Raw genomic sequence first — 12,953 nt, 5'->3', positions numbered from 1 at the left:
TGAAATGGCTAAATAGGAATTTAAATTTTTGAAAGTTTGACCGAGGAGTTGACTTTTTGATATCGGGGTCGGAATCCAGTTTTGAAAATTTTCACAACTCCGTTATGTCATTTATGACTTGTGTACAAAATTTGAGCTCAATCGGACTTGATTTGATAGGTTTCGATATCGAATGTAGAAGTTGGAAATTCTTAAGATTTATTAGGCTTGAATCTATGTGTGATTCGTGTTTTTAGTGTTGTTGGATGTGATTTGAAGACTTGAATAAGTTCGTATGATGATTTAAGACTTGTTGGTATTTTCGGACGGGGTCCCGAGTACCCCGAGTGCGATCCGGATCGAAATCTGATCAATTTTTGGACTTAGGCAAATTCTAAAATTTGCAGGTTCTGGTGTCATCGCACCTGCAGAGGGACTGACCGCAAGTGCGGACTCGCACACACGAGCTGTGGCTCACAGAAGCGAACGAAGGGCTGCCCAGTTGGAGCCGCAGATGCGGCTCATGTTGCGCAGAAGCGAGAGGAAGGGAGCAGGTGCGGGCAGGTCCGCAGGTGCAATGGAATTTTTCGCACATGCAAAGGCGCAAATGCGGTCCAAAGCTCGCAGAAGTGAAGGCAGACGGGCTGAGCAATTTACGCTGATACGGTATTTCACCACAGATGCAGGACCGCAGGTGCGAGAATTTTGTCCGCAGGTGCGAAAGCACTGACCAGATTACAAAAACAGAGGGGTTCCGATATTTTTGTCATTTGGACATTTTCAACACGGTTTTGGGCGATTATTCAGAGAAAATTCACGGGGAAACTTGAGGTAAGTCACATGTTATCATTGTTATTCAATTATATTGGATTATCATTGAATAGTTTGAATAGATTACATGTTTTTGAGGTGAAATTAGAGGATTTGGGCCTAGGGATTTCAAAATGAGAATTTGAGATTTGGAGGTCAAGTTGATGTCGAATTTTTGTAAAAATGGTATGGTTGGACTCGTAGTTGAATGGGCATTCATATTTCGTAACTTTCGCCGGATTCCGAGACCATTTTTGAGTTAATTTTGGATTTTATTGAAAAATATAGTATTTTCTTATAGAATTGATTCTATAATTTTTGTTGACTGTATCGAATTAATTATGACTAGATACGAGCCGATCGGAATCGAAAAATCAAGGAAAAATTATACTACTTGGTTAAATTGGAGCAAGTCGAGGTAAGTGACTTGTCTAACCTTGTGTGAGGGAAATTTTTCCTAGGATTTGTATTGATGTGATTATTGAAATGCGTTAAAAGTCGTGTACACGAGGTGACGAGTGTGTACACGGGCTAAATGTGAAAGATTGTATTTGTAAATTGTGTAGATCACCGTTGCACATTTATTAAATTATTTTATCTTGTTATATTCTTCATCATTGATCTGAGATATATACTTTAAATTTGTTTGACCTTTTCCTACTAATTGTTTAACCTGTTTAGTTTAAACTTGATTTCTTTTATTCTGTGCATTATTTAAAAGTTAATTTTCCTTAAATTAAATATTATTAATATGAAGTATTTGACATTTCTTTTATTTGATATTGAAGCAACGTATTAAAAATTTTTGAAATATTATTTTCCTGAATTATTTATTCCTGAATATTTTTATAAGATTTTTGTACTCATTGTGATGGAGCCGTGAGCTCTTTATTGTGGAAAAATATTGTTGTTGAATTATTTTGGCAAGTTACATTATTTGAGCACTTGAGGTGCAAATTGTGATATATTGTGATATTGATACGCATGCGGTGATATAAGGTTTGGGTATTGAAACGCATGCGGTGAGATAAGGGTGGCTTGATACGCGTGGCTAGTAGGGCAAACTACTAGAAGTCATGCAGTGTGATAAGGATGGCTAAAACACGGGATGCTATTTCGGGAAAAATGTTTTCTTTCAAATAAATTATGAATGCTCCCGTGGTGAGATAAGGATATGAGATATTATGAATTTGTTTATGATTTGGGACTACGAGGCGGTACCTCGGGAGTGCCCTTGTTGATATTGATTTATGGCCGCAATTGCCTTTGATTATTGTTGTGATTTTCTTAAAGTTGAAAAGAATTCTGTTTTGGTTCCACAAGGTATTTATTTTCCATTATTTGGTGTAATTAAATATGACATACTATTTGATTCATTTTCATTGTCATTTTATCTTATAATATTGTTTAAACATTTTACCATGCCATTATTTATTCTCTAGTAGGGCCTGGCCTGACCTCGTCACTACTCTACCGAGGTTAGGCTTGGCACTTACTGGGTACCGGTGTGGTGTACTCATACTACGCTTCTGCATATCTTTTTGTGCAGATCCAGGTACATCTTATCAGACCAGGCATCGGTAGACTAGCGGTGCGAGGAGACTTCGAGGTATATTTGCCAGCGTCCGCAGACTCTGGAGTCCCCTTCTATCTTACTATATTGTCTTCCTTATTTGCTTTAGACTCTGATGTATAGAGACATAGAGAATAAATTCTTAGAAGCTTGTGACTTATTTCTATCGGGTTTTGGGAGTTGAAATTGTTTGATTTGTAGTTTATTTATTTAAGTTATTTATTATTATTCCGCATTGATAGGCTTACCTAGTCTTAGAGACTAGGTGTCATCACGACATCCCACGAAGGGAATTTGGGGTCGTGACACTAAATCCGGAATCACAAATACATCAAGGACAAGTAATAATTCAACAACTACAACCGCTTTTACATCAGGCTTTAGTCATCAAACTCCACGAGGTACCGAACCTCGGACAAATCACCACTGATGGGTCTCAATACCTGAACCCTAACTGTGCCCTCATTACATTTCATAACCGCACTGACGACTCACGTGCCAATAGAGCCGTTCTCACATAGAAGGTAGGTAAACAAGGGTGAGGATCTATGCTCAACAATATCAAGAACACCTCTTATCCGATAAGAGTGCTTAACTATGTGTATGCTTGTGCAAGTGTCCTAACATAGACCATACCAGCAAATAAGCATAAGGAAGAAGAAGAACGGACAACACGTAGAATATTTTCTCACAACTTTCACAAGATAAAGCTCACACAGGTACGTATACCACTACACAAATATCAACAACAAGAATGCCCCTAGGCCATAAATCATCACAAATCAATCCCTGACACAACCCACCTTGTCTCGCCACGTGTGCAATAGTAACATAAATGCCCGCCTTATCTCGCCACACGTGCATAATAATGTTCCCACCTTGTCTCGCCACATGCGCAACTCACACACATATATATCCCACATATATATATATATATATATATATATATATATCCCCCCTTGTCACGCCGCATGTGCAAATATCAATAGTAACAATAGCACGGCAGAAATCTCATGCAACCCCATAACATCAACCGCACGGCAGAAACCTCATACATCACAATAACCAAAATCGCACGGCAGAAACTTCGTACATTACAATAACAACAACCGCACGGTAGAAACCTCGTGCATCACCACAACAAGTACAACAACAACAATGACAATAATACAAAGTACGACAAGTAAATCATCTCAAGAACTTTAAATCACAAAGAAACGGTAGAACCAATTCACCAGGAATAGCCACAGTAAAGGATGTTAGGCGTAAAGAGAACAACTCAACAAGGGGAAAACTAATATGTAGAAATAATCCCACAATATACATTTCAACAACAGGGAAGTTAACACGAGTCAAATAATTCCAAATAAAACAAGTCTACTAAGATGTAGGATATCTAACTTCTTTTAAGGTTGAGAAATTACGAAGGATGTTCAACAACTCAATTAAGGATAAGCAGCGGAAAGATAATCATAACCTCAATTAAGACTGAACAATTATAGGATGAGATAATAATAACTCCAATTAAAGATAAGCAGTTATGAAAAGATAGCATGACAATAGGAGAGGTAAAATCTTCAGTTAAGTCAAATAGGCAATAAGAGTAAATCCTGATGCAATTGATTCAAATTAAAGCATGTAGAGGTGAAACTAGTAAATAGGAACTTAATCATATCAAGAACAACTTCATACTCAGTGAATATAAGGACCTAAGAACCCTAAAAGTCCAACTTTCCACAAATAAGTCCGAGTACGTACTCGTCACCTCGCGTACATGGACTACAATCAACATAGAAGACTCAAATCCTAAATGGAAATCCCCCACACAAGGTTAGGCCTGATACTTACCTCAAATAAGACAGAACGATACTCAAAAATGAACTTCTCGGGTGAAATGACCTCCGGACGGCTCAGATCTAATCAAAATAACTTCAAAGAACAAATAAAACTCATAAGAGACTATTCCGGATTATAAAGCCTCAATCTTTATCAAAATCTAAAAATCGGTCCAAAAGTCGACCCCTCGGGCCCGCACCTCGGAACCTAACAAATTTTACAAAACCCGAACACCCATTCCGATATGAGTCCAACCATACAAAAATTATCAAATTCCGATACCATTTCGTCCCTCAAATCATGATTTTTCATTTTGGAAATTTTCTTCAAAAACCAACATTTTCCTCAACTCAAAACACAAATTAAATGATAAAAACAAAGATAAAATCACGGAATATAATAAATTCTAGGTGAAGAACACTTACCCAATCGATTTGCTTGAAAAACCCACAAAGAATCGCTCAAAACCGAGCTCTAGAACTCCAAAAATGGTGAAAATGGCAAACCCTCGGAATAGAGGACTTTATATTCTGACCAGGTGTTTTGTGTATCGCGAACGCGGAGAAAGGAACACGTTCGCGAAGAAGAAAAACAAAAGCTGCCCAGTTGTTCTTTGCGAACGCGACAACACATTCGCGAACGCGGAGAGGAAAAATATGATGGCCCAACGATTCCTCTTCACGAACGCGTGAAGTAGTACGCGAACGCGAAGAGTGTAATGGAATAGCTACGCGAATGCGTAAGCGACACGCGAACATAAAGAGGAAAATGATCACCTGTGCCCAGGGCCTGGTTTGCACTTCGCGAACGCGAGATAGGGAATGCGAACGTGAAGAAGGGGGTGACAGAACTTCGCGAATGCGAGAGGGTGACTGCGAACGCGAAGAGGAAATATTTCACCCTCCAAAATAACACTACGCGAACACGAAGGCAAGGACACGAACTCGATGAAGGAAACCAGATGACAGATAACAACAGTTCAAAATAGGGGAAAATGACCCGTAGCCTATCCGAAACTCACCCGAGGCCCCCGGGATCCCGTCTAAACATACCAACAAGTTCCATAACCTAACACAGACTCGCTCGAGGTCTCAAATCACATCAGACAATGCCAAAAATACAAATCGTACCACGAATCGAACTTAAGAACTTCCAAAACTTCCAACTTTGAAAACTCATGACGAAACCAATCTAACCAACCCAGAATGATGTCAAATTTTGCAGGCAAGTCCCAAATAACATAACAGAGCTGTTCCAACTCTCGGAATCGTATTCCGACCCCGATATCAAAAAGTCCACTTCCGATCAAAATCTCCAAAAATTTAACTTTTGCCATTTCAAGCCTAAATCAGCTACAGACCTCAAATTCCCAGTCCGGACACGCTCCTAAGTCCAAAATCACCCAACGGAGCAAACAGAACCGACGAAACTCCATTCCGGAGTCGTCTTCACACAGTTCCAACTACGGTCATAAATCCTAAGACTTAAGCTTCCGTTTTGGGGACTAAGTGTCCCAAATCACTCCGGATCATCCGGTAACTGAATTCAACCACGTACGCAAGTCATTACACGTAATATGAAGCTGTTTAAGACCTTATGCCGCCGAACGGAGCTTAAATTCTCAAAACGACTGGCTGGGTCATTACAAGCCCATATTGTACATATTTTGAAAGCACTAGCAAATTCAAAACTTGTGTTCTTACAACCATTGCTTCTAAAATCTATGGAGTTAAATATGTGTTCTCACAAACATTGCTTTCACTCTCTCTTCTTCTCACATCTTCTACATATCCCTCAATGGGCCGTCCGCCATTGCTGCTTCTTACCCTGTGTCACCTGGTTGCAATGTAAGAAAATTGAAGAGTAGAAGTCCACCATTGAAGGCCATTCAAAGCTTTGATTTCGAAAATAGGATTTTTTGAGTTTGTTAGTTATTTGAATTGGGTGTTATTCCAATTGATTGAAACTATCAAAAGGAGTTCAAAATTTAAATTTGGAGTAGATTTGAGCAAGATTTGAGTTAAATTTTAGAAAAGACGCAAGGAAGAAGACGAAGTTAATTTTTTGTATAATTATGTATAATATTGTATAATAGTGTATATGAGTGTATAAACACATCTTATACACTATTATACACCTTTATACTAGCGTCTGTAGACGAACTTCTTCCACGATTTTCTGTTGCAATTCTTGTTCAAAATCAGTCAAATCTCCATTAAATGACTTCAAATTTTATATACAACCTCCTTATACTATTTCTAACAAGTCTAAATAACACCCACTCCAAATTTCTCACAAAATCAAATTCGAAATTTAAACCCTCATGTTTATGCTTGTTAAAAATTTAATTTTCACCATCCAAATGGATTTATTTTTTTGAACTAATATTTGAGTCACAGTTACTGATTCGAAAATTAACTTAAAAGGTTGAGAAATCTTTTTTAAAAATTAAATAGTAATTTCTAGAACCTATTGGAGTTGGATGTTGAATCTTAGCCTATTAGTTTTGGGCTAGTTGGTTGTCAATTGACATATGGGCTATAAAATTGAAAAGCAGGGAGCTCAGTTGTTCTTATGTTAAATTTTCCCGTAAAAAATATTTCAAGAGTAATAAAATATATACCTTCTATTATATTACAAAAAGAAAGTAGTAGACAAAAATATTAAACAAAGTAATATGCTAATAAAAATTTCTATTAACAATGTAAAAATACTAAATATTGTATAGTATAATAAAGAAAATATAGATAAAAAAAGTTATTCAATGACTATACATGTAGTGACCCAAGTTGTCATTTTAACTTTTAGAACCTCGTTCCCTAAAATAAAACTCCCCGAATGTGCTTTTAATGATTTATGACTTGCGGGGATGATTGGTTCGGGATTTGGAAGTGTTTGGGTTGAAATCGGAACACTTGTTTCCTTAAGTTGGCTTTAAAAGGCCAAGATTGACTTCGGTCAACATTTTGAGAAAACAACCTCTGAATCGGGATTTGACAGTTCCAATAAGTTCGTATGATGATTTCGGACTTGGGCGTATGTTCGAATTGGGTTTTGGATAACCCAGGAGAGTTTTGGCGCTTAATAGTAAAACTCAACTATTTGAAGGTTTAAAGTTCTTTAAATTTGGTTTGGAATAGATTTTGAAGTAATCGAGGTCCGTTTTGAATTCCGAGTCTGGGAATAGCTCCGTATAGTGATTTAAGACTTGCACGCAAAATTTGGTGTCATTCCGAGTAGTATAAGTATATTTCGACGCATTTGGAGTAAGTTTGAAGAATTTAAAATTTCTAAGTTGAATCAGTTTGGTTTGAGGTGTGATTCTTAGTTTTGATGTTGTTTTACATGTTCCGAGGGTTCAAGCGAGTCCGTTTCATGATTTCAAACTTGTTGGTATGCCCGGGCAGGGTCCCGAGGGCCCCAAGTGTTAATCGGACGAGGCTCGGACCAAGTATGAAATTGGGAGCCAAACCTGAAGCTCCCAGTTACTATCAGAATCGCACATGCACTTGGCCAGCCGCAGGTGCGACACTCGTAGGTGCGGCAGTAGCTCGCAGAAGCGGACATTTTCTGCAGGTGCGAAGGATTTGGGCGCAGAAGCGGACGCGCAGGTGTGGTCCTTTGGGCGCAGGTGCGGAGCCAGTCTGAGAGGGGAATCTCGCACCTGCGAGGCTCTTTTCGCATATGCGGAACCACAGGTGCGGCTAAGCCTCCGCAGGTGTGGAAATCACTGTTGGGCAGAAACTTAAAATGGACGAACCTCAGTCCATTTTTAGTCCGTTTTTCTTCCATTGTTGGGTGATTTCAGTGCTTTTGAGAGGGGATTTCAACTAGCAACTTAGAGGTAAGTTAATTCTACACACTTTGAGTTAAATACATAGATTATGGGTAGATTATAACTAGTAAATCTTAGAAATCAAAGGTTAAGATGAAAAACCTAGATTCTTATAAAAACGAGATTTTAACCACGAAAATGGTTATGGAATTGGATAGAAATTATATATTTGAGTTCTTGATATTATGGGTAATGTTTTCATCCGAGAATTTCCGGAATCCGGGCACGGGGGCCCGGGGGGATTTTAGGAATTCTACCATTTTGGGTTGAGTAATTTATTTAATAGCCTAAATATGAATTATTGAACATGTATTAATTATTTTGTATAACATTGGGATAGTTTCAGATTTTTCGGCATCAAATCGAGAATTTAACGCGACGTGGTAATCGGAAAGTGGACTTTGAGACAAGGTAAGTCTCTTGTCTAATCTTGTGAGGGGAAAATTACCCCATAGGTAATTAAAGTAATAATTGTTGCTAATTGTGGGGGCTACGTACGCATGAGGTGACGAGAGTCCATGCGTAGCTACTATTAATGCTAAAGTCTGGGTAGTTTAGGACTCACAACATGAATTACTTGTGCAAATTATATTCTTTATATATATATATATATATATATATGGTGAACTGTTAGGGAATAATATTAAAGATGAAAATTTCATATGCTTAATTTTCTGTTTAAATTAATTAATTGTTAAAAAAAATTGTTCATCCTCTCTAATTGTTCTTATAATAAATATACTCTTTTTCCAGAGGTACATAAGAAAATGTCCTCCTTTCTTGTGGAGCGGGCCGAATGCCTCGGCAGGATAGATGCATCTATGGATCGTGCCGCACGTCCCTCGGCAGTGTACACGACACTTTGGATCGGGTCGTACGACCTCGGCAGAAATCATGCTTAATAATAATAATTACACGATACTTTGATAGTTTATTGTAGCTTGCGAAGCTAATTGATAAATTCGAAATCTTTGGAATTTAAAGAATTATTATCCCTGCTTGTTAAGGAATTATTTTTATTCCTGTAAATGAGACTAATTGATAGATTAGAAATTTATTGGAATTGAAGGAATTTAATTATTTTTGCTGGTTAAATAAATTATTGTTATATTCTGTAAATCATGATGATTTAGATATTCTAGTTTTATTTCAATTATTATTATTGACCCATAGTGAGTGTCAAAGTCGGCCATCTCGTCTCTACCACTTCGAGATTAGTCTTGATATTTACTGGATACACGTTGTTTACGTACTCATACTACACTTGCTGTACTTTTTGTTGTGCAGGACCTGAGGCAAGTACTAGTGGGGGGCCTATCGTCTTACACCCACGTTATCCAGGGGCATAGTGGTGAGCTGCCTTTCTGAGCCGTTCTGCAGCTACCAGTGTCTCTCCTTGTATTTTCATTCTGTCTATTTTTATTTCAGACAGTATTTATAGTTTCGTAAAATCTAATAGATGCCCATACACTTGTGACACCAGGTCTTGGCACACATATTGGTAGAATTGGGAGTTGCTTATTTATCTTGGATTTAAATTAATCGGTATCTTTTCTATTTTCATTAATATTGCTAGGAAAAAGAATAGAATTACTTGAAATTTTTTTAAAGAATGATTGATATACGTTTAATTTATTAGTTGGCTTGCCTAGTTGTAAGGTTGGGCGCCATCACTGGATCGTGACAACATGGTATCAGAGCACTAGGTTCACATAGGTCTCACAAGTTATGAGCAGACCTAATAGAGTCTTGCGGATCGGCACAGAGACGTATGTACTTATCTTCGGGAGGCTATAGGGTGTTAGGAAACTACCTTTCTTCATATTCCATCGTGTAAATTAATGTAGTACTAAATATCCTTCTCTTATTCTCTCACAGATGGTGAGAACGTGTTCTAATGAGGTTCCAGACCAGGGAAGAGCTACTCCCCCAGTTGCTAGAGGCCGAGGCAGAGGCCGAGGGAGGGCTCCAACCCATGGTAGGGGGCGAGGACATCCCAGGACTGTTCCAGTTATGCCGCCAGTGGGTCCAGTAGAGAACCCCATTGTTAAGGAACAGGGTGAGGTGCCTGTGGCAGAGCTAGCTCCGGTGGATTTCACATCTGCACCGGGATTTCAGGATGTGATGGGTCGTATGCTGCAGTTCATGGACAATATGACTCAGGCCGGTTTCTTTCCGGCAGACCCAACTACATCTCAGGCGGGCGGGGGAGCACAGACCCCTACCGTGCAGGCTCATGGGCAGGCAACTGCTGTATATCAGACCTAGAGTGCACTACCTGTGGGTGAGCCCAACCAGTGGCAGCAGCTACACCTGAGCCTAGGCTAGCTGCAGCCGCTGATCCTCAGAAACTATTGGACAGATGGACTAGATTACATCCTCCTGTCTTTGGGGGTGAGCGACCTGAGGATCCCCAGGATTTCATTGATCAGTGCAAGGATAGGCTGTACAACATGAATATATTGGAGTCTCATGGGGTAAACTTTGCTACTTTTCAGCTAGATGGTAGAGCCCGTAGATGGTGGCAGTCTTATATTCTTGGCAGACCAACAGATTCTCCTCCCATGACTTGGGACAGATTTACCCGTATTTTCCTGGACAAGTATATTCCACCTTCTCAGAGGGAAGAGTTGCGGTTTCAGTTTGAGCAGCTCCAGCAGGGTCAGATGTCAATGACAGATTACGAGGCGAGGTTCTATGTGTTATCTCTCCATGCACTTATGATACTCCCTACTGAGGTGGAGAGAGTGCGGAGGTTTGTTGCGGGTTTACATACTGGTATTTAGGCCACTATGGCTTGAGAGGTTGAGATGGGTACTTCTTATGAGGTAGTCATGGAGATAGCCCGCAGGATTGAGGGTGTACGTCAGCGTAGCCGAGAGAAGGTTACTAGAGATAAGCGATTTAGGTATTCTGGAGAGTTCAGAGGTGCTCCGTCTGGGGGCAGAGGTCAGTTCGTAAGAGGGCAGTCCAGCAGGCCCCCATATCCAGCACCACCGCCTCCTCGAGGTGCTCCAGTGTGACCCTATCTTAGTGCTATACCAGAGAGTTCTTATTGCCCACCAGCTATTCAGGGTCCTCCCAGTGGGTATTCAGTCCCCCAGGGCCAGACTCTTAGTCAGCAGCCCATCGCACCAAAGAGTTATTACGAGTGCGGGGATCCCAATCACATACGGAGATTTTGCCCCAGGCTTCGGGGTAAGCTAGTGCAACGAGGTCAGCAGCCTATGATTACTGGACCAGTTGCTCCACCAGTTGTCCAACCACCAAGAGGTGGAGGACATATGGGTAGGGGCCATCCTAGAGGTGGAGGTCAGCTAGGTGGAGGCCAGCCAGTTGGCGCTCCAGCTCGGTTCTATGCTTTTCCGTCCACAGTAGATGCAGAGGCCTCAGATGCTATGATTACATGTATTATTTCTGTTTGCGGCAAAGATGCCTCAGTATTATTTGATCCAGGATCTACGTATTCATATGTGTCATTTCTATTTGCTCCATTCCTGGGTATTTCTCGTGAGTCCTTGAGTACTCCTGTTTATGTGTCCACTCTTGTGGGCGATTCTGTTATTGTGAACCGGATCTGCTAGTCCTGTATTAATACATTCTGTGGTTATGAAACTAGAGCAGATCTCATATTACTTGAGATGACCGATTTTGAAATTATTCTAGGCATGGACTGGTTATCTCCATATCATGCTATTCTAGATTGTCATGCCAAGACTATTACCTTGGCTATTCCAGCATTGCCTAAGCTGGAGTGGTAGGTTCGTCTGTTAGTTCATTTAATCGAGATATTTCTTTTATAAAGGCTCAACACATGGTTGAGAAGGGTTATTTGGCTTATCTAGCCTATGTTCGGGATACTACTGCAGAGACTCCGGCTATTGATTCATTGCCTGTAGTTCAAGAGTTCTCTGATGTATTTCCTTCAGATCTTCCAGGTATGCCACCTGATCGTGATATTGATTTATGTATTGACTTGGCTCCAGATACCCAACCTATATCTATCCCACCGTATCGCATGGCTCCGAAAGAATTGAAAGAACAGCTTGAAGAGTTACTAGCCAGAGGGTTCTTCAGACTGAGCGTATCGCCTTGGGGTGAACCGGTATTATTTGTGAAAAAAAAGGATGGAACGATGCGGATGTGTATTGATTATCGCCAACTGAACAAAGTCATTATTAAGAACAAGTACCCGTTGACACATATTGATGATCTATTTGACCAGTTGCAGGTTGCTAGGGTGTTCTCTAAGATCTACTTGAGGTCGGGGTACCATCAGTTGAAGATTCGGGAACCGGATGTTCCGAAGATTGCTTTCCGGACTAGATATGGTCATTATGAGTTTCTGGTGATGTCTTTCGGTTTAACTAACGCCCCGACAACGTTTATGGATATGATGAACATGGTATTCAAGCCATATATTGAATCATTTGTCATTGTCTTCATTGATGACATTTTGATCTACTCGCGCAGTAAGGATGAGCATGAGCAACATATGAGAGTAGTGCTTCAGACGTTGCGGGAACAAAAACTATATGCTAAGTTCTCCAAATGTGAGTTCTGGCTAGAGTCTGTAGCATTTTTGGCGCATATTGTATCGGGAGAGGGCATTAAGGTTGATCCCAAAAAGATTAAGGCAGTTCAGAATTGGCATCGTCCCATTTCGGTGACTGAAGTTAGGAGTTTTTTGGGTTTAGCAGGTTATTATCATCGGTTCGTGGAAGGTTTTTCATCTATTGCAGCACCTTTGGCCAAATTAACCCAGAAGGGTGCCCCGTTCCGATGGTCCGATGATTGTGAGGTGAGCTTTCAGAAGCTCAAGACAACATTGACTACAACACCAGTGTTAGTGTTGCCTTTCGATTGGGGAATGTATACGGTGTATTGTGATGCTTCACGCTTTGGCTTGGGTTGTGTATT

This window comes from Nicotiana tomentosiformis, chromosome 8, assembly GCF_000390325.3.
Source record: "Nicotiana tomentosiformis chromosome 8, ASM39032v3, whole genome shotgun sequence".
Classification (NCBI taxonomy): domain Eukaryota; kingdom Viridiplantae; phylum Streptophyta; class Magnoliopsida; order Solanales; family Solanaceae; genus Nicotiana; species Nicotiana tomentosiformis.
Note: the sequence above shows the minus strand (reverse complement) of the source record.